The sequence below is a fragment of the Rutidosis leptorrhynchoides genome, chromosome 2 (genome assembly GCF_046630445.1).
Source record: "Rutidosis leptorrhynchoides isolate AG116_Rl617_1_P2 chromosome 2, CSIRO_AGI_Rlap_v1, whole genome shotgun sequence".
Classification (NCBI taxonomy): Eukaryota; Viridiplantae; Streptophyta; class Magnoliopsida; order Asterales; family Asteraceae; genus Rutidosis; species Rutidosis leptorrhynchoides.
Window position 1 is genome coordinate 653,714,962 of NC_092334.1, and position 22,093 is coordinate 653,737,054.

Below are 22,093 nucleotides of genomic sequence, written 5' to 3' on the forward strand. Positions count from 1 at the left end.
CCTTTCACTCTACCCATCAGTTTGTGGATGATAGGTAGTACTCATGTCTAGACGAGTTCCTAATGCTTGCTGTAATGTCTGCCAGAATCTTGAAATAAATCTGCCATCCCTATCAGAGATAATAGAGATTGGTATTCCATGTCTGGAGACGACTTCCTTCAAATACAATCGTGCTAACTTCTCCATCTTGTCATCTTCTCTTATTGGCAGGAAGTGTGCTGATTTGGTGAGACGATCAACTATTACCCAAATAGTATCAAAACCACTTGCAGTCCTTGGCAATTTAGTGATGAAATCCATGGTAATGTTTTCCCATTTCCATTCCGGGATTTCGGGTTGTTGAAGTAGACCTGATGGTTTCTGATGCTCAGCTTTGACCTTAGAACACGTCAAACATTCTCCTACATATTTAGCAACATCGGCTTTCATACCCGGCCACCAAAAATGTTTCTTGAGATCCTTGTACATCTTCCCCGTTCCAGGATGTATTGAGTATCTGGTTTTATGAGCTTCTCTAAGTACCATTTCTCTCATATCTCCAAATTTTGGTACCCAAATCCTTTCAGCCCTATACCAGGTTCCGTCTTCCTGAATATTAAGATGCTTCTCCGATCCCTTGGGTATTTCATCCTTTAAATTTCCCTCTTTTAAAACTCCTTGTTGCGCCTCCTTTATTTGAGTAGTAAGGTTATTATGAATCATTATATTCATAGATTTTACTCGAATGGGTTCTCTGTCCTTCCTGCTCAAGGCATCGGCTACCACATTTGCCTTCCCCGGGTGGTAACGAATCTCAAAGTCGTAATCATTCAACAATTCAATCCACCTACGCTGCCTCATATTCAGTTGTTTCTGATTAAATATGTGTTGAAGACTTTTGTGGTCGGTATATATAATACTTTTGACCCCATATAAGTAGTGCCTCCAAGTCTTTAATGCAAAAACAACCGTGCCTAATTCCAAATCATGCGTCGTATAATTTTGTTCGTGAATCTTCAATTGTCTAGACGCATAAGCAATCACCTTCGTTCGTTGCATTAATACACAACCGAGACCTTGCTTTGATGCATCACAATAAATCACAAAATCATCATTCCCTTCAGGCAATGACAATATAGGTGCCGTAGTTAGCTTTTTCTTCAATAACTGAAACGCTTTCTCTTGTTCATCATTCCATTCAAATTTCTTCCCTTTATGCGTTAATGCAGTCAAGGGTTTTGCTATTCTGGAAAAGTCTTGGATGAACCTTCTGTAGTAACCAGCTAGTCCTAAAAACTGGCGTATGTGTTTCGGAGTTTTCGGGGTTTCCCACTTTTCAACAGTTTCTATCTTTGCCGGATCCACCTTAATACCTTCTTTGTTCACTATGTGACCGAGGAATTGAACTTCTTCCAACCAAAATGCACACTTTGAAAACTTAGCGTACAATTCTTCCTTCCTCAATACTTCTAACACCTTTCTCAAATGTTCACCGTGTTCTTGGTCATTCTTTGAGTAAATAAGTATGTCATCAATGAAAACAATGACAAACTTGTCAAGGTATGGTCCACACACTCGGTTCATAAGGTCCATGAACACAGCTGGTGCATTAGTTAAACCAAACGGCATGACCATAAACTCGTAATGACCGTAACGTGTTCTGAAAGTAGTCTTTGGAATATCATCTTCTTTCACCCGCATTTGATGATACCCGGAACGTAAGTCAATCTTTGAATAAACAGACGAGCCTTGTAGTTGATCAAATAAGTCATCGATTCTCGGTAGTGGGTAGCGGTTCTTGATGGTAAGTTTGTTCAACTCTCGGTAGTCGATACACAACCTGAATGTACCATCTTTCTTCTTGACAAACAAAATACAGGAGCTCCCCACGGTGATGTGCTTGGTCGAATGAAACCACGCTCTAAAAGTTCTTGTAATTGGCTTTGTAGTTCTTTCATCTCGCTGGGTGCGAGTCTGTAAGGAGCACGAGCTATTGGTGCAGCTCCTGGTACAAGATCTATTTGAAATTCAACGGATCGATGTGGGGGTAATCCCGGTAATTCTTTCGGAAATACATCGGGAAATTCTTTTGCAATGGGAACATCATTGATGCTCTTTTCTTCAGTTTGTACTTTCTCGACGTGTGCTAGAACAGCATAGCAACCTTTTATTATTAGTTTTTGTGCCTTCAAATTACTAATAAGATGTAGCTTCGTGTTGCCCTTTTCTCCGTACACCATTAAGGGTTTTCCTTTTTCTCGTATAATGCGAATTGCATTTTTGTAACAAACGATCTCTGCTTTTACTTCTTTCAACCAGTCCATACCGATTATCACATCAAAACTCCCTAACTCTACTGGTATCAAATCAATCTTAAATGTTTCGCTAACCAGTTTAATTTCTCGATTCCGACATATATTATCTGCTGAAATTAATTTACCATTTGCTAATTCGAGTAAAAATTTACTATCCAAAGGCGTCAATGGACAACTTAATTTAGCACAAAAATCTCTACTCATATAGCTTCTATCCGCACCCGAATCAAATAAAACGTAAGCAGATTTATTGTCAATAAGAAACGTACCCGTAACAAGCTCCGGGTCTTCCTGTGCCTCTGCCGCATTAATATTGAAAACTCTTCCACGGCCTTGTCCATTCGTGTTCTCCTGGTTCGGGCAATTTCTAATAATTTGGCCCGGTTTTCCACATTTATAACAAACTACATTGGCATAACTTGCTCCGACACTACTTGCTCCGCCATTACTCGTTCCGACACCATTTGTTCCTTTCGTTCTATTAACCCCTGGTCCGTAAACCTCACACTTCGCCGCGCTATGACCATTTCTTTTACACTTGTTGCAAAATTTGGTGCAGAACCCCGAGTGATAATTTTCACACCTTTGGCATAGCTGCTTCTGATTGTTGTTGTTGTTGCGGTTATTATTGTTGTTGGGATGATTGTTGTTGTTGTTGTTGTTGGGCCGTTTGTTGTAGTTGCGATTGATGTTGCGATTGTTGGGATAATTGTTGCGATTATTGTTGTAATTGCTGTTGTTGTTGTATTGGTGATTCTTATCACCGTTATCCTCCCACTTTCTTTTGACTTGCTTCACATTGGCCTCTTCAGCAGTCTGTTCTTTAATTCTTTCTTCAATCTGGTTCACTAGTTTGTGAGCCATTCTACATGCCTGTTGTATAGAGGCGGGCTCGTGTGAACTTATATCTTCTTGAATTCTTTCCGGTAATCCTTTCACAAATGCGTCGATCTTCTCTTCCTCATCTTCGAATGCTCCCGGACACAATAGGCACAATTCTGTGAATCGTCTTTCGTACGTGGTAATATCAAATCCTTGGGTTCGTAACCCTCTAAGTTCTGTCTTGAGCTTATTGACCTCGGTTCTGGGACGGTACTTCTCGTTCATCAAGTGCTTGAATGCTGACCACGGTAGTGCGTACGCATCGTCTTGTCCCACTTGCTCTTGATAGGTATTCCACCATGTTAACGCAGAACCTGTGAAGGTATGCGTAGCGTACTTTACTTTGTCCTCTTCAGTACACTTACTTATGGCAAACACCGATTCGACCTTCTCGGTCCACCGTTTCAATCCGATCGGTCCTTCGGTTCCATCAAATTCCAAAGGTTTGCAGGCAGTGAATTCTTTGTAGGTGCATCCTACACGATTTCCTGTACTGCTAGATCCAAGGTTATTGTTGGTATGTAGCGCAGCCTGTACTGCAGCTATGTTTGAAGCTAGAAAAGTACGGAATTCCTCTTCATTCATATTCACGGTGTGTCGAGTAGTCGGTGCCATTTCCTTCAAAATAGTTAAATGGAACAAGTTAATCATACAGAATATTAAGAGTAGTTAATAGTATTTCGTAGCATAATATGAACTCATTTATAAAAGCTTTTTCTTCATATTAGCGTTTTATAAGTTTAAATTCGGGTAGTACCTACCCGTTAAGTTCATACTTAGTAGCTAATATACAATTCAACTACTACAATTCTATATGAAAAACTGATTATAATAATATTTCGCGTTCAAACTTTTATACAATATTTTACAAACTTACAATACCGCTTATTTTACATAAAGCATGAAATATAGCACACAATAACTTTGATACAAGATAGTTGTGAAGATAATTCTAGCTAGTACACAAGTCGTTCAGCAAAGGCAATAAAGACACGTAATTCATACGTCCAGAAACAAGTCATGCATTCTGGTTTTACTAGGACTACTTCCCATCCTTGGTCTTGTGCAACATAACCGTTATGGCCGTTGATAAGACAGCGTGTTGTAACGTCGTCAAAGGGACGAGGGTTACGTAATGTCCAACAGTCCCGTAATAATCTAAAAACCTCATTTCTTACCCCAATTACCGACTCCGTCACTTGTGGAAACGTTTTGTTTAATAGTTGTAGCCCGATGTTCTTGTTCTCACTTTGGTGAGAAGTGAACATTACTAATCCGTAAGCATAACATGCTTCTTTATGTTGCATGTTAGCCGCTTTTTCTAAATCACGAAGTCCAATATTCGGATATATTGAGTCAAAATAATTTCTTAACCCGTTGCGTAAAATAGCATTTGGGTTCCCCGCAATATATGCGTCAAAGTAAACACATCGTAACTTATGGGTTTCCCAATGTGATATCCCCCATCTTTCAAACGAAAGTCTCTTATAAACCAAGATATTCTTGGAACGTTCTTCGAATGTCTTACAAACTGATCTCGCCTTAAATAGTTGTGCCGAGGAATTCTGGCCGACTCTAGACAAGATTTCATCAATCATGTCTCCGGGTAGGTCTCTTAAAATATTAGGTTGTCTATCCATTTTGTGTTTTTAAACTGTAAAATAGACAAGAGTTAGATTCATAAAAAAATACTTATTAATACAAGCAATTTTTACATATATCATAAAGCATAAGAACACTATATTACATATATTACACCACACGAATACAACTATCTTATTCCGACTCGCTCGTTTCTTCTTCTTCGGTTTTGGTTCGTTTTGCCCAGTTTCTAGGGATATATGATGTTCCCCTAATACGAGCCGTCGTTGTCCACATTGGTTTAGAAAAACCTGGTGGTTTAGAGGTTCCCGGGTCATTGTTACAACTTAAGGACTTCGGGCGTTGACGATACATATAAAGTTCATCGGGGTTGGAATTAGATTTCTCTATTTTTATGCCCTTTCCCTTATTATTTTCTTTTGCCTTTTTAAATTCAGTTGGGGTAATTTCTATAACATCATCGGAATTCTCGTCGGAATCCGATTCATCGGAGAATTGGTAATCCTCCCAATATTTTGCTTCCTTGGCGGAAACACCATTGACCATAATTAACCTTGGTCGGTTGGTTGAGGATTTTCTTTTACTTAACCGTTTTATTATTTCCCCCACCGGTTCTATTTCTTCATCCGGTTCCGATTCTTCTTCCGGTTCCGATTCTTCTTCTGGTTCCGACTCTTCTTCCGGTCCCTCTTCGGGAACTTGTGAATCAGTCCACGAATCATTCCAATTTACATTTGACTCTTCATTATTATTAGGTGAGTCAATGGGACTTGTTCTAGAGGTAGACATCTATCACATAATATCAAACGCGTTAAGAGATTAATATATCACATAATATTCACATGTTAAAAATATATAGTTTCCAACAAAATTTGTTAAGCAATCATTTTTCAAGTAAACACGGTCGAAGTCCAGACTCACTAATGCATCCTAACAAACTCGATAAGACACACTAATGCAAAATTCTGGTTCTCTAAGACCAACGCTCGGATACCAACTGAAATGTCCCGTTCTTATTGATTAAAAACGTTCCATATTAATTGATTTCGTTGCGAGGTTTTGACCTCTATATGAGACGTTTTTCAAAGACTGCATTCATTTTTAAAACAAACCATAACCTTTATTTCATAGATAAAGGTTTTAAAAAGCTTTACGTAGATTATCAAATAATGATAATCTAAAATATCATGTTTACACACGACCATTACATAATGGTTTACAATACAAATATGTTACAACAAAATAAGTTTCTTGAATGCAGTTTTTACACAATATAATACAAGCATGGACTCCAAATCTCGTCCTTATTTAAGTATGCGACAGCGGAAGCTCTTAATAATCACCTGAGAATAAACATGCTTAAAACGTCAACAAAAATGTTGGTGAGTTATAGGTTTAACCTATATATATCAAATTATAATAATAGACCACAAGAGTTCATATTTCAATACACATCCCATACATAGAGATAAAAATCATTCATATGGTGAACACCCGGTAACCGACATTAACAAGATGCATATATAAGAATATCCCCATCATTCCGGGACACCCTTCGGATATGATATAAATTTCGAAGTACTAAAGCATCCGGTACTTTGGATGGGGTTTGTTAGGCCCAATAGATCTATCTTTAGGATTCGCGTCAATTAGGGTGTCTGTTCCCTAATTCTTAGATTACCAGGCTTAATAAAAAGGGGCATATTCGATTTCGATAATTCAACCATAGAATGTAGTTTCATGTACTTGTGTCTATTTTGTAAATCATTTATAAAACCTGCATGTATTCTCATCCCAAAAATATTAGATTTCAAAAGTGGGACTATAACTCACTTTCACAGATTTTTACTTCGTCGGGAAGTAAGACTTGACCACTGGTTGATTCACGAACCTATAACAATATATACATATATATCAAAGTATGTTCAAAATATATTTACAACACTTTTAATATATTTTGATGTTTTAAGTTTATTAAGTCAGCTGTCCTCGTTAGTAACCTACAACTAGTTGTCCACAGTTAGATGTGCAGAAATAAATCGATAAATATTATCTTGAATCAATCCACGACCCAGTATATACGTATCTCAGTATTGATCACAACTCAAACTATATATATTTGGAATCAACCTCAACCCTGTATAGCTAACTCCAACATTCACATATAGAGTGTCTATGGTTGTTCCGAAATATATATAGATGTGTCGACATGATAGGTCGAAACATTGTATACGTGTCTATGGTATCTCAAGATTACATAATATACAATACAAGTTGATTAAGTTATGGTTGGAATACATTTGTTACCAATTTTCACGTAGCTAAAATGAGAAAAATTATCCAATCTTGTTTTACCCATAACTTCTTCATTTTAAATCCGTTTTGAGTGAATCAAATTGCTATGGTTTCATATTGAACTCTATTTTATGAATTTAAACAGAAAAGTATAGGTTTATAGTCGGAAAAATAAGTTACAAGTCGTTTTTGTAAAGGTAGTCATTTCAGTCGAAAGAACGACGTCTAGATGACCATTTTAGAAAACATACTTCCACTTTGAGTTTAATCATAATTTTTGGATATAGTTTCATGTTCATAATAAAAATCATTTTCTCAGAATAACAACTTTAAAATCAAAGTTTATCATAGTTTTTAATTAACTAACCCAAAACAGCCCGCGGTGTTACTACGACGGCGTAAATCCGGTTTTACGGTGTTTTTCGTGTTTCCAGGTTTTAAATCATTAAGTTAGCATATCATATAGATATAGAACATGTATTTAGTTGATTTTAAAAGTCAAGTTAGAAGGATTAACTTTTGTTTGCGAACAAGTTTAGAATTAACTAAACTATGTTCTAGTGATTACAAGTTTAAACCTTCGAATAAGATAGCTTTATATGTATGAATCGAATGATGTTATGAACATCATTACTACCTTAAGTTCCTTGGATAAACCTACTGGAAAAGAGAAAAATGGATCTAGCTTCAATGGATCCTTGGATGGCTCGAAGTTCTTGAAGCAGAATCATGACACGAAAACAAGTTCAAGTAAGATCATCACTTGAAATAAGATTGTTATAGTTATAGAAATTGAACCAAAGTTTGAATATGATTATTACCTTGTATTAGAATGATAACCTACTGTAAGAAACAAAGATTTCTTGAGGTTGGATGATCACCTTACAAGATTGGAAGTGAGCTAGCAAACTTGAAAGTATTCTTGATTTTATGAAACTAGAACTTTTGGAATTTATGAAGAACACTTAGAACTTGAAGATAGAACTTGAGAGAGATCAATTAGATGAAGAAAATTGAAGAATGAAAGTGTTTGTAGGTGTTTTTGGTCGTTGGTGTATGGATTAGATATAAAGGATATGTAATTTTGTTTTCATGTAAATAAGTCATGAATGATTACTCATATTTTTGTAATTTTATGAGATATTTCATGCTAGTTGCCAAATGATGGTTCCCACATGTGTTAGGTGACTCACATGGGCTGTTAAAAGCTGATCATTGGAGTGTATATACCAATAGTACATACATCTAAAAGCTGTGTATTGTACGAGTACGAATACGGGTGCATACGAGTAGAATTGTTGATGAAACTGAACGAGGATGTAATTGTAAGCATTTTTGTTAAGTAGAAGTATTTTGATAAGTGTATTGAAGTCTTTCAAAAGTGTATAAATACATATTAAAACACTACATGTATATACATTTTAACTGAGTCGTTAAGTCATCGTTAGTCGTTACATGTAAGTGTTGTTTTGAAACCTTTAGGTTAACGATCTTGTTAAATGTTGTTAACCCAATGTTTATAATATCAAATGAGATTTTAAATTATTATATTATCATGATATTATCATGTATGAATATCTCTTAATATGATATATATACATTAAATGTCTTTACAACGATAATCGTTACATATATGTCTCGTTTAAAAATCATTAAGTTAGTAGTCTTGTTTTTACATATGTAGTTCATTGTTAATATACTTAATGATATGTTTACTTATCATAGTATCATGTTAACTATATATATATCCATATATATGTCATCATATAGTTTTTACAAGTTTTAACGTTCGTGAATCACCGGTCAACTTGGGTGGTCAATTGTCTATATGAAACATATTTCAATTAATCAAGTCTTAACAAGTTTGATTGCTTAACATGTTGGAAACATTTAATCATGTAAATATCAATCTCAATTAATATATATAAACATGGAAAAGTTCGGGTCACTACAAACTTTATCCTCCATTCTCTTCAGATTGTTGTATTTCTCTAAGCCCAATAACAAATGTTTTAAATCAACGCATATGGTGTCCTTTAACAAATCATTTGGCCCAATGTTCACAACCATTACAACCTGAACCCATAGTAAATAAGACATGAACAAAATTTAATACATACGACATCCAATAACTGTGATAACATTCAGTTTTTAGTTCGCAAATCAAAATATTCGTACCATTCCGGCTCAAAACAAACATACAGAAACACCAACAGTTAGCAGTGATCTTTCATTTTTCCATATCATCAAAGTTGACCCAAAAAAAGATGAGCAAATGCAATAATAATTCAATTCCCAATATTATAAACAATGTTGATTTAAATCCCAACAGCTACAACAATTAGATCCATATCTATGTAGTTTTGACAGAGTTGGCCCAAAACATAGCAACAATAGCAATAAGATCCAAATCAAGAATACATGTGCAAAAATGATCCACACTCAAGCAACAACAATAACTATGATACATAACAGCTACGCATATATAAACATGACCCACATCCAAACAACAACAACAATTTTGACCCATTCCAACATAACAGTATTAAAAACAACCCACAATCCTGAATTACAGATTTTTCTATTATCATAAACAGAATCAATATAGTGCTTCTATAGTTGCATACGATACAATCTTCTCCAGCATATTAAAATCAGATACAAGATAAAGTAATATAGCAATTTTTTGATATTAGTATAGTGTTTATCTTGTAAGTGATCACGAATGATGATCTTGATAACACAAACATATGAACTCGTTGAATATGATTGTTGATGTTTATATAGCGTGATATTTAACGAAATAGATAAAATGTATTATGGTGTTGATATTATGTATGGAATATGAATAATACTTCAAACAAACTTTGAACAAATTTAGGGTATATTATATTATATATGAATACCTAGCAAATTATTATCCGATTTATTAGCATGTAATCATAATTTTACTTGACTTTTTAAAATAGGTAACAATTACACATTTATTAATTTATTAATTTAATGTTGATAGCGGTTTTTATGGTGTTAAAAATGGAATAGATCTGAGTATATTTTAAACAAATTTATTTGCGTATTTTAAGTAAATTTGAAGTGTATTGAGTACATCACTTTATCTTTTACAGTTTATTATTGGATTGCTTTTGAATTTCAATTATACTAACTCTATCCCAATTTTTTTCAATCTTATCTTATTAATTCATAATATCAATCATATATATGTACATTTTGGTCAAACATCTATTTAAGGAAATGCGATCATTTCATAAGTATATCATTTATGGTTAGTTGACTTTCATACAATATGTAAATAAGGGTAATCTGGTAATCAAACAAATCATGTACTTGATTATGAGGTTATAATGAAGATTAGTGAAAATGGATGGTTTAGATTAGTGATCATTAATTTATTAGATTTCTAGCATGATTTAATTTGCATTTGTCTTTATTAAGTGTACAAAGAGGAGTTTTGAAATGTAGTAATTATATGGATGTATTTAAAGCTGTGTTTAAGGATATATTTGAAATTCAAATCACTAATTGAATCCCTTATATTTATAATCATTTATTTACCTAATATCTTCCATAATTAGTTATTTTTCATTCTAACTATATATATCAATCATCAACCAATCATCAATTATTAAACATTAATCGAATAAATTATTATTATAAGCAAGTAAATTAAAATCAATTCATCCCTTTGTATGATATTGATTATTTGACTATTATGACTAATAGGATCATTCAAGAATAAGTAAAAAAAACTTATAACATGATTTTACTTGCATTTATTTTTATTAAGTGTATATAGAGGAGTTTTTAAATGTAGTGATTATATGAATGTATTTAAAGCTGTGTTTAGGGATATATTTGAAATTCAGATCACTAATTGAATCCTTTATATCAAATATGATCAGATTCACAACTATAATAAAAACACAAGCATACATAAGATCGCTACTTTGAATTTGCTATTATCATACAATTGATCAGAGGGAAAGGGAATTTCAGAACACCATATTCAAGTGTATAATTCACAGTAGAATATAGCTATAATAATAATCATATTCAATGATGGTCGCATTCATACAACAATTCTTATAATACAAAAAGTCAATATCCGCTGATCGCCCATTAAAAATCAACAATTTAATAAGCATTGCAGCTCTAATCTTGTTACCCTACATTGAAAATTAACAATGCAATAATCATATCAGGAAAGAGATGATATCTATTTTGCACAAATACATAAATACAAAACGTTAATACCTGTTGCTCGACCAAGACCATTTCAATGGATGATGGTTTGAATGTACTGTACTTAAAGAACCTTTTCCACACGATTTGTACCTTCACTTTAACCTCATAGTCTTCTTTTTTCTTGGTCACTTGATTAAGTGGAGTGATTCCTTCTACATTAGCCATTGATTAGAGAATTGTGGTTATTGATGTTTGAAAATAATTGTGAATGATAAAGTGAATGATACTGAGTTATTTAAATGCTGTGAAAAGCCATCGTCACAGTTTATTTTAGGATGGTTGATTTGCATTTATCAATAATATAAATGTTATGCGTGTAGTTAGCTAATTTTTTGGAACCGTATTGAATTATTGATACTATCCAGTGCTTTATTTTGGGTTTCAAATTTGAATTTGAAAGGGATTTGTATCATTTTGTATATTAAGTCCAGTATCTCATAATATTATCCATTTAAGTCTCATAATATTATCCATTTAAGTCATTTTTTGGTCAAACTTTTAATTAAGGAAATAGTATAATTAGCTAATTAGATAAATTTATTGATTATAATTAGCTCATTAATGAACATTAAAATCGTTGTGAGAAGGGTATTTTAGTAATCAAACAAATCAACTCCTTGATTATGAGGTCATTATGAAGATTAGGAAAAAATTAATGGTCTAGATTATTGATCACTGATTGAATGGATGACTAGGATTAGTTGTAGCTAATTAAAATGACATATTTTCAACTTTGTTATTATACATAAAAGGGAAAAGGGATGAGATAGTGCAGAATACTAAGCAACATAAAAAGTGATTAAAGTAGCCAAAATTACGGATTATTTTCCTATGATTGATCTGCATTTATGAATATTAGACGTGTAATAAGGGATATTGAAATGAAGTGATTATAAGATTTTATTTAAAGCAGTGTTTGGGACTAATTTTTGATTCAAATCCGTGACTGAATCCTGAAATTTTATAGAGAGTCAATCACATAGTTTTCACCATATATAGATTATTATATTTCTAACTATATATCAATCAATGTTGGTCAAACATCTATTTAAGGAAATGTGCTCATTTCATAATTATATCATTTATGGTTAGTTGACTTTCATACTGTATGTAAATAAGGGTAATTTGGCAATCAAAGAAATCAAGGCCAAGATTATGAGGTCATAATCAAGATTAAGCGAAAATTAATGGTCTAGATTAGTGTTTACTAATTAAATGGATGGCTAAGATTAGATTTAGCTATTTAAAATGACCTATTTTTAGTTTTGTTATTATATATAAAAGAGAAAAGAGATTACAACCACTCAATTTCAAATTTCAAAAAAGAAAATATAAGACAAGAACAAAAATGCAATTCATTATTAATTGATTGGTGATTAACTAACAACCTTTTTTCGATCTCTTCTTTTCTTGTCCAAATCTGCCAATTTAGCTCTCTTCCTTTTTAACTACGATGAAATGAAAAGTACAAACTATTATAAGAAACAATTGATGAAATTGGGTTGATAGTTAATGATCATCTCAATAGTATTTTGTGAAGATTAAAAAGTAATTCCAATTGTATCGCTAATCGAATCTTGCATCAACAAAGCTTAAAAACTATATATTCTATACAATGAATGCTGAAATAATAATAAAGAATTGTAGTTCAGTTACTTGTACCTCTGCAATAATTTTCTCTTCGTTAGTATCATTGGAATGAGATTGTTGACGGTATGTAGTCTAACCGTTTTTTTCTTTTTTGTTTACTTATCTTCTTCATTTCCATTACCTTGAATTATAATGGTTAGTGTAACAACCCGAATTTTTCCGTAGATATATATGAGATTAATATTTACATAAATAAATGTTTCCAACATGTTAGGTAATGAAACTTGTTAAGACTTGAATATTTGAAACGGGTTTTATATAAACGTTTGACCACCAAGTTTGTCTGAAGATTCACGAACGTCATAACTTGTAATAGTTATGTAATGGTGTGTGTGTGTGTATATATATATATATATATATATATATATATATATATATATATATATATATAACACTTAATAAAATGATATTTAAGTATCTCATTAAGTATATTAATAATGAAGTATATACATAAAAATGAGACAACTCACTTAAGGGTTTCAAAAAGATATATATATATATATATATATATATATATATATATATATATATATATATATATATATATATATATATATATATATATATATATGTAACATTTAACAACATCATAACTCTTAAGTTAACATGTATATATATGTATTATATTAAAGTGTATTAATACACTATTAAAAGACTTGAAATACATATATCAATATACTTATACTCAACAAAGATAGCTATACTCGTATTCACATTCGATTTCCTCAAGAATTCTACTCGTATTCATACGGTATTTTTACTCGTATTATACACAACTTCTAGAAGTATTTACTATTGGTATATACCAATAATAAACTCCAATGAGCAGCTTGAAAACATGTATAAACACATGGGACTCAAGAGTTGTCATTTACCATGAATTATTATCAAGAAAACAAACTAATATATCTATATCTATATCACATGCTTTATATCTATATATCTACATCATTTTCATTTCATTTTACAACATAAATCACTCTCTAAAAACACCTACTTACAAGATTAAACAACCTCTTTCATAACCTTCATCATCTTCATCAAAAACTCCCTCAAGAATCAAGCTTAAATCACCATAAAAAGAATTACTCACGAACACTTCAAGAATCCTTTCAAGTTTGCAAGATTACTTCCAAGCTTTCTAATCCATTCCAAACAATCATCCAAGATCAATACTTTCCATTTAATCTCAGCAACTTTTCATTCTTAATCAAGGTAATAATCATATTCAAGCTTTGGTTCAATTCATATATTCATAACTATCAAAAATCAAGTTAGTAATTCTACTTGAACTTTTGTTCATTCCATGCTTCTACTTCAAGATTTTCCATGCTTTCAAGAATACCATCAAGCTCAAGATCTTTTTCTTATTTTCCAAGTAACATCACTCTTTAAACTTGAGGTAATAGCCTTGTTCATAATCTTGTTCGATTCATATTCATATAGCTATCTTATTTAGAGCATATAACTTGTAATCACTAGAACATAGTTTAGTTAATTCTAAACTTGTTTGCAAACAAAGTTAATCCTTCTAACTTGACTCTTAAAATACTTAAACACATGTAATATATCTATATGATATGCTAACATAAGGATATATAAGTTGCATATATGAAGAACACTTTAAAACTGAACATACGCCGACGTAGAGAAATCGGGGCCTGTAGGGTTGGATATTTAAAACCTATCTTAAACTTTGAATTGGAAGTTCATATTCTGTAAAAATGTAATTTCATATGAAAATGATAATATATCCAAAAATCATGGTTAATGTATGTAACGACCCGACAAAATCGTCATTGACGGCGCCGCTAACTTAGGTCCCGTTACGTGGTCGTAGTCCCTATATGTGACTCGTTTGACCAAAATTATGTCGCATTCTTTTGAAATGTACAAAACTTACAAAGTTTAGTTTACCAAACGGTTCGACAACAAGTTTAAGTTTACAAAAGTTGTAAAGTATAAATGAAATAACTTGCGACATAATATAAGTTGAAAGTCACGGTTTGCTATAAATAGCGTAAGTATGTAAACAACATGTTTGAATCCAAAGGTGCTATCACTAGCGTATGCATGTATGTATGCTTGACCCCAAGCAAGTATGAATGTACGCGGAATCATGTATCAAATAGCCATGTATGAACCTGAGAAACATATAGAAAACTGTCAACGAAAAACGTTGGTGAAATCATAGGTGTTTTTGTAAACGTTGTTTTTGAACCACAAGATTTAGTATTCCCATAGTTGATTATCAAAATCGTTTGCATTCCAAAAGTATTGTTCGCGAGCACCCAATTATCAAGACTTAACGTTTCCTTCCATAGAACCCCATCATAATAGTGTTAGAACATACACTGTTTCTCGAAAATATATTTCATCCGTAGATGGTAGCGAACCGTCCGTAATGAGGGTTTGTCAAACCCGTATGGCCACACAATATAAGTTCTCGCTTACACCCTGCAAGTGTAACTAATGATAATCGAATTGAGGATTTTTGTTCTAACTCGCTGTGGAATGTTTGTTTTCCTTGTACTTGTGTTCAAAGTATAAAAGTAAGTAGTACAAAATGTAACAAAGTATATTTCTCAGCCCACAATTTAAAAGTATAAAAAGTTGTTGAAAAGGTGGGACTATGATCTCACCTCGAGTGCACGAGTATAAATGTACTTCACAAAGTAAACGTGTGCATGAAAGTTGCTTAGCCTTGACCTAAACAAATAAGTTGTATCAATTAACCGGTTACAACACAAGGTCGGGTGAAATGTGTTCAATTAGTCCTATGGCTCGTTACGACTCGATCATGTAGCATGTGAATCACGTTGTCAAGTTTCATGCAAGAATCAAGTATAAAATAAGATTAGAACGATTGCATAAGTGTTTTGTTAAGTTTGACTAAAAGTCAAACTTGGTCAAAGTCAACGAAAAAGTCAACACGTTCGGGTCGGGTCCCAAACTATTTTTCTAAGCTTAGAAGTCATATATGAGCATGTTGGCCAAGTTACATGTTAATCGGAGGTGCGTAGCATAGCAAACATTTTTCGAAATTTGACAAAGTAGGTCAGAACCCAAACACGACCATTGCCGCGCCGCGGCCAGAGGTGTCGCACCGCGACATTAGGCGTGGCCTGGTACCTGGTCAGTTTCAAAAGTTCAAGTCTTGATCCAAAATTCAATTTAGCACAAAACGCAAACCGTAAACACTTAGAATACGCATCTTATATCATTGGAAAGCTCTTTTGACAAGGAATACAATTAACTACCTTTCACAAGCAAAAACATCAATTACAATAACCAAAAACTCGTCAATTGATCAAGAAAGGTTTATTTTCAAAGTTTCAAGTTCGTAAAACGTATTTTATGATTCGGGAATCCAATTTACACATACGATATGCCGTTTCGAAGGTAATTAAGCATACATTGCATCTAAACACTTACTAACAACATTAACAAGCATTCAATGCATCAAAAGTTCATTTCAAAGTCTATCAAACCCTAACCAAAATTCACAAAAATCAATAATCATGTATTTGAAGTTTTCTTAATCAACCTACGCATCAAAACGAAGCTAGTGATACTAGTAACATAATTAAAACATGAACTTTAACAATCAAACAACATTTAATCTTCCAAAATGCAAGATTAAGCAAACCCATTTCAAATTTTCAAGCTAGTTACTCAAAACAACAAATCGAGCAAACAAAATATATATTCATGTTACACACGAGCCATAGACACTAACTAACACCATTTCAAGTATAAAAACACGAATTTAGAGAAAATCTAGAGTTTTAGAAATGTTACCCAAACTTGATGAAATTGGTACCAAAATGTAGAGGATGAAGAGAGGATCACGAAAATGTAATTTGTTTTGATGTTTGCTTCTCCAATCGGATTTAGATGATAAATTTGTGAGTTGGGTGTTTGAGTTCATGAAAGGGAAGTAGAGAGAAAAGAGGAAGAAGGTGGGAGGTGAAATGAATGGATGGATAAGGTGGGTTGACTAGTTGACCTAGTCAACTAGTTTGCCCACTTGGCAACCTCGGTCCCTCAAGTTTCAAAGCGGGTGCGGGAATTAACCAAACGAATATTTTAAAAATGCTCGAGTAAACGAGTGATGTTATAATTAAATAATGGGAATATTATGAACGTTTGTCAACGGAATCTACGAATTTAAATAACAAAAGATATTATTTAAAAAAAAAAGACAGTGTTAAAAATAAATTTAACGAAAAAACGCGGGATGTTACATTACCTACACCTTAAAAGAAATTTCGTCCCGAAATTTAGTTGGAAGTAGTAGTTGTTGTTTCTTCTTCGAAACCTTGCGTTGCAAATTCTACGGATATGTGAAGGTACTTCCTTGGGCATTTCAATGAACTTTGACAGTCGGGGTTTTTTTTTACATTGGTTTAAAGTTTGGTTTCACGATTTACAGTTTCAACCGGTCCTCCTAGGAAGTGAAGTTTATCGTTGATAGTAAGTTCGTCGAAGAGGATAACAAGTTCTTGTTTCGCAAGACACGCCTTTAAGTTTGATACACAGAATGTAGGGTGAACGGAATTTGTTTGAGTCAGAAGTTCGAAACGGTAAGCAACGGGTACAAAACGCCCCAAGATTTTAAAAGGATCAAAATATCGCGAATTTAGCTTTCTACGTTTTCGACACGGATTACACCTTTTCAAGGCGCGACTTTTAACGTTACGCGATTTCCCACATGGAATTCGAAAGGTTTACGTCTAACATTGGCATATCTCCTTTGGCGACTACGGGCCGTCTCGAGCCTTTCTCGGACTGGAACGATTTTAACGGTTACTCCATGAATGAGTCTAGGTTCGGTGACTTGATTATCATTTACTTGGTTCTACAAATGGAGAATGACGTTTCCGGTCATATAAGATTTCAAAAGGTGTGACGTTAAGACTTGAATGATAACCATCGTTGTAAGAGAATTTGGTTAAAGGCAAAAACTTTTCTCAAGTAAATTTGAAGTTGATAACACAAATTCGTATTACGATTTCCAAGGTTCGAATCGTATGTTTGCTCGGTCCGTCGAGTTGTGGTTGATGTGCGGTACTCATGTCTAAACGTGGTCCCGAGACTTTTGTAAGGCACTCTTAAATCTAGAAGTGAAACGAGGATCTCGATCCGAAACGAGGTACATTTCCTTAAGATAAATTTGAATAAGTTTGTTAGGACTTGAAAACTTTAGTTAGAACAAGTTTCTGTTTCTCAAGAATCTCACGCCGCGAAAGATTTATCGGTTTCCGAAAACGTTTGTCGGAGCAAGTTCTCATCGGTCTCTGAAAACGTTCGTCGGGGCTATTCACCCTCGAGGCGAGTACTAGTATAACGTGAAGAGTCTATCTCTCCATTGAAAATTTTGAATCAAAGATTTCCTTATACGGAAGTACGAGTGTAATACAAGAGAAGTTTCTGCCTCGATGTGAGCATAACAAACATATTGAAGTTCGCCAATAAAACTGTGCGAAAATGAGATAGTATACACGTGTAACATATGTTTGATGTTGAAAGAATTTGTCATTCATTCGGAAGCATAAATATGGTTCGACAATATTCGAAGGTGTGTCCCCGGTATGGTTGTTGTCAGTACTTTCGGAGTTTTCAGATGTCCAAACATGAATAGATGAAGTCATGTACATGGCACATGGTGGTGATTAGGTTGATCGAGTCTAACCACCATCACGTGTCATTAGAACTTTGGTATGTCTTACCGTAATATAACCACGTTGATCGAGTGTCGTTATATTACGCTAACTCATACCTCCATTCCCACATCACTCCATAACATCAAGTTCTTGTAACTGTGAAGATCTAATATGAACAAAATGTAACGACGTCTCAAACGTGACTCGTATTAAATCGAAAGAATTTCTGCAACTCTAAGGAAGCGTTCCCCGAGGGAAGTGTATAAATGATTGTTCACGTCAATGCGGTTCGAGTCAGACAATAATGTATTTAGGTATGAAAAGAGTAACGAGTCATGATAACGAGTAGTACGCAACCGTAGTGTTAAATAGTGATGACGATACTCATCTAGAGTGGTGGTAGAAATTTTACAACACTTGTGGATAGTAAGCTGAGACGGGGTGGATAACAACCAAGGAGTCAGAATTCCCGAACTGGAGTGACTAACGAAGTCGTGGTCATCCGTACGCATATAAACCTTGAATTCACGTGTGTCACCAAAAAGTGGCGGAATACGAGTTCGTATGATGAAGGTTGGGTACCATTAAAAAGTTTGCCTAAGAATGATTCAAGTATAATGCACAAGTAGTCAAGTAAGTGCTATCTATAGCAAATGTATGTCAGAATGCAATGGCTAACTATCCGGTTGTAGTCTAGATTCACTAATGCGTCCCAACGACTCTGTCAGACACACTAATGCACATCCTAGTTCCCTACAACCAACGCTCTGATACCATCTATAACGACCCGACAAAATCGTCATTGACGGCGCCGCTAACTTAGGTCCCGTTACGTGGTCGTAGTCCCTATATGTGACTCGTTTGACCAAAATTATGTCGCATTCTTTTGAAATGTACAAAACTTACAAAGTTTAGTTTACCAAATGGTTCGACAACAAGTTTAAGTTTACAAAAGTTGTAAAGTATAAATGAAATAACTTGCGACATCATATAAGTTGAAAGTCACGGTTTGCTATAAATAGCGTAAGTATGTAAACAACATGTTTGAATCCAAAGGTGCTATCACTAGCGTATGCATGTATGTATGCTTGACCCCAAGCAAGTATGAATGTACGCGGAATCATGTATCAAATAGCCATGTATGAACCTGAGAAACATATAGAAAACTGTCAACGAAAAACGTTGGTGAAATCATAGGTGTTTTTGTAAACGTTGTTTTTGAACCACAAGATTTAGTATTCCCATAGTTGATTATCAAAATCGTTTGCATTCCAAAAGTATTGTTCGCGAGCACCCAATTATCAAGACTTAACATTTCCTTCCATAGAACCCCATCACAATAGTGTTAGAACATACACTGTTTCTCGAAAATATATTTCATCCGTAGACGGTAGCGAACCGTTCGTAATGAGGGTTTGTCAAACCCGTATGGCCACACAATATAAGTTCTCGCTTACACCCTGCAAGTGTAACTAATGATAATCGAATTGAGGATTTTTGTTCTAACTCGCTGTGGAATGTTTGTTTTCCTTGTACTTGTGTTCAAAGTATAAAAGTAAGTAGTACAAAATGTAACAAAGTATATTTCTCAGCCCACAATTTAAAAGTATAAAAAGTTGTTGAAAAGGTGGGACTATGATCTCACCTCGAGTGCACGAGTATAAATGTACTTCACAAAGTAAACATGTGCATGAAAGTTGCTTAGCCTTGACCTAAACAAATAAGTTGTATCAATTAACCGGTTACGACACAAGGTCGGGTGAAATGTGTTCAATTAGTCCTATGGCTCGTTACGACTCGATCATGTAGCATGTGAATCACGTTGTCAAGTTTCATGCAAGAATCAAGTATAAAATAAGATTAGAACGATTGCATAAGTGTTTTGTTAAGTTTGACTAAAAGTCAAACTTGGTCAAAGTCAACGAAAAAGTCAACACATTCGAGTCGGGTCCCAAACTATTTTTCTAAGCTTAGAAGTCATATATGAGCATGTTGGCCAAGTTACATGTTAATCGGAGGTGCGTAGCATAGCAAACATTTTTCGAAATTTGACAAAGTAGGTCAGAACCCAAACACGGCCATTGCCGCGCCGCGGCCAGAGGTGTCGCGCCGCGACATTAGGCGTGGCCTGGTACCTGGTCAGTTTCAAAAGTTCAAGTCTTGATCCAAAATTCAATTTAGCACAAAACGCAAACCGTAAACACTTAGAATACGCATCTTATATCATTGGAAAGCTCTTTTGACAAGGAATACAATTAACTACCTTTCAAAAGCAAAAACATCAATTACAATAACCGAAAACTCGTCAATTGATCAAGAAAGGTTTATTTTCAAAGTTTCAAGTTCGTAAAACGTATTTTATGATTCGGGAATCCAATTTACACATACGATATGCCGTTTCGAAGGTAATTAAGCATACATTCCATCTAAACACTTACTAACAACATTAACAAGCATTTAATGCATCAAAAGTTCATTTCAAAGTCTATCAAACCCTAACCAAAATTCACAAAAATCAATAATCATGTGTTTGAAGTTTTCTTAATCAACCTACGCATCAAAACGAAGCTAGTGATACTAGTAACACAATTAAAACATGAACTTTAACAATCAAACAACATTTAATCTTCCAAAATGCAAGATTAAGCAAACCCATTTCAAATGTTCAAACTAGTTACTCAAAACAACAAATCGAGCAAACAAAATATATATTCATGTTACACACGAGCCATAGACACTAACTAACACCATTTCAAGTATAAAAACACGAATTTAGAGAAAATCTAGAGTTTTAGAAATGTTACCCAAACTTGATGAAATTGGTACCAAAATGTAGAGGATGAAGAGAGGATCACGAAAATGTAATTTGTTTTGATGTTTGCTTCTCCAATCGGATTTAGATGATGAATTTGTGAGTTGGGTGTTTGAGTTCATGAAAGGGAAGTAGAGAGAAAAGAGGAAGAAGGTGGGAGGTGAAATGAATGGATGGATAAGGTGGGTTGACTAGTTGACCTAGTCAACTAGTTTGCCCACTTGGCAACCTCGGTCCCTCAAGTTTCAAAGCGGGTGCGGGAATTAACCAAACGAATATTTTAAAAATGCTCGAGTAAACGAGTGATGTTATAATTAAATAACGGGAATATTATGAACGTTTGTCAACGGAATCTACGAATTTAAATAACAAAAGATATTATTTAAAAAAAAAGACAGTGTTAAAAATAAATTTAACGAAAAAACGCGGGATGTTACAATGTAACACCCCGTTTTTCTCCGTATATGATTTATAGATGTATTGTGTATGTACGATAGGCGTATGAAGGGTTCGGCACATGTTCGGGTGTTAAGGTCTTGTATACAAGGAAAATGAGTCAGATCACGTGGAACGTCGCGGCGCGACGAATGAAGCCGCGGCGCGGCAATCAACTAGAAATCAGATCAGAA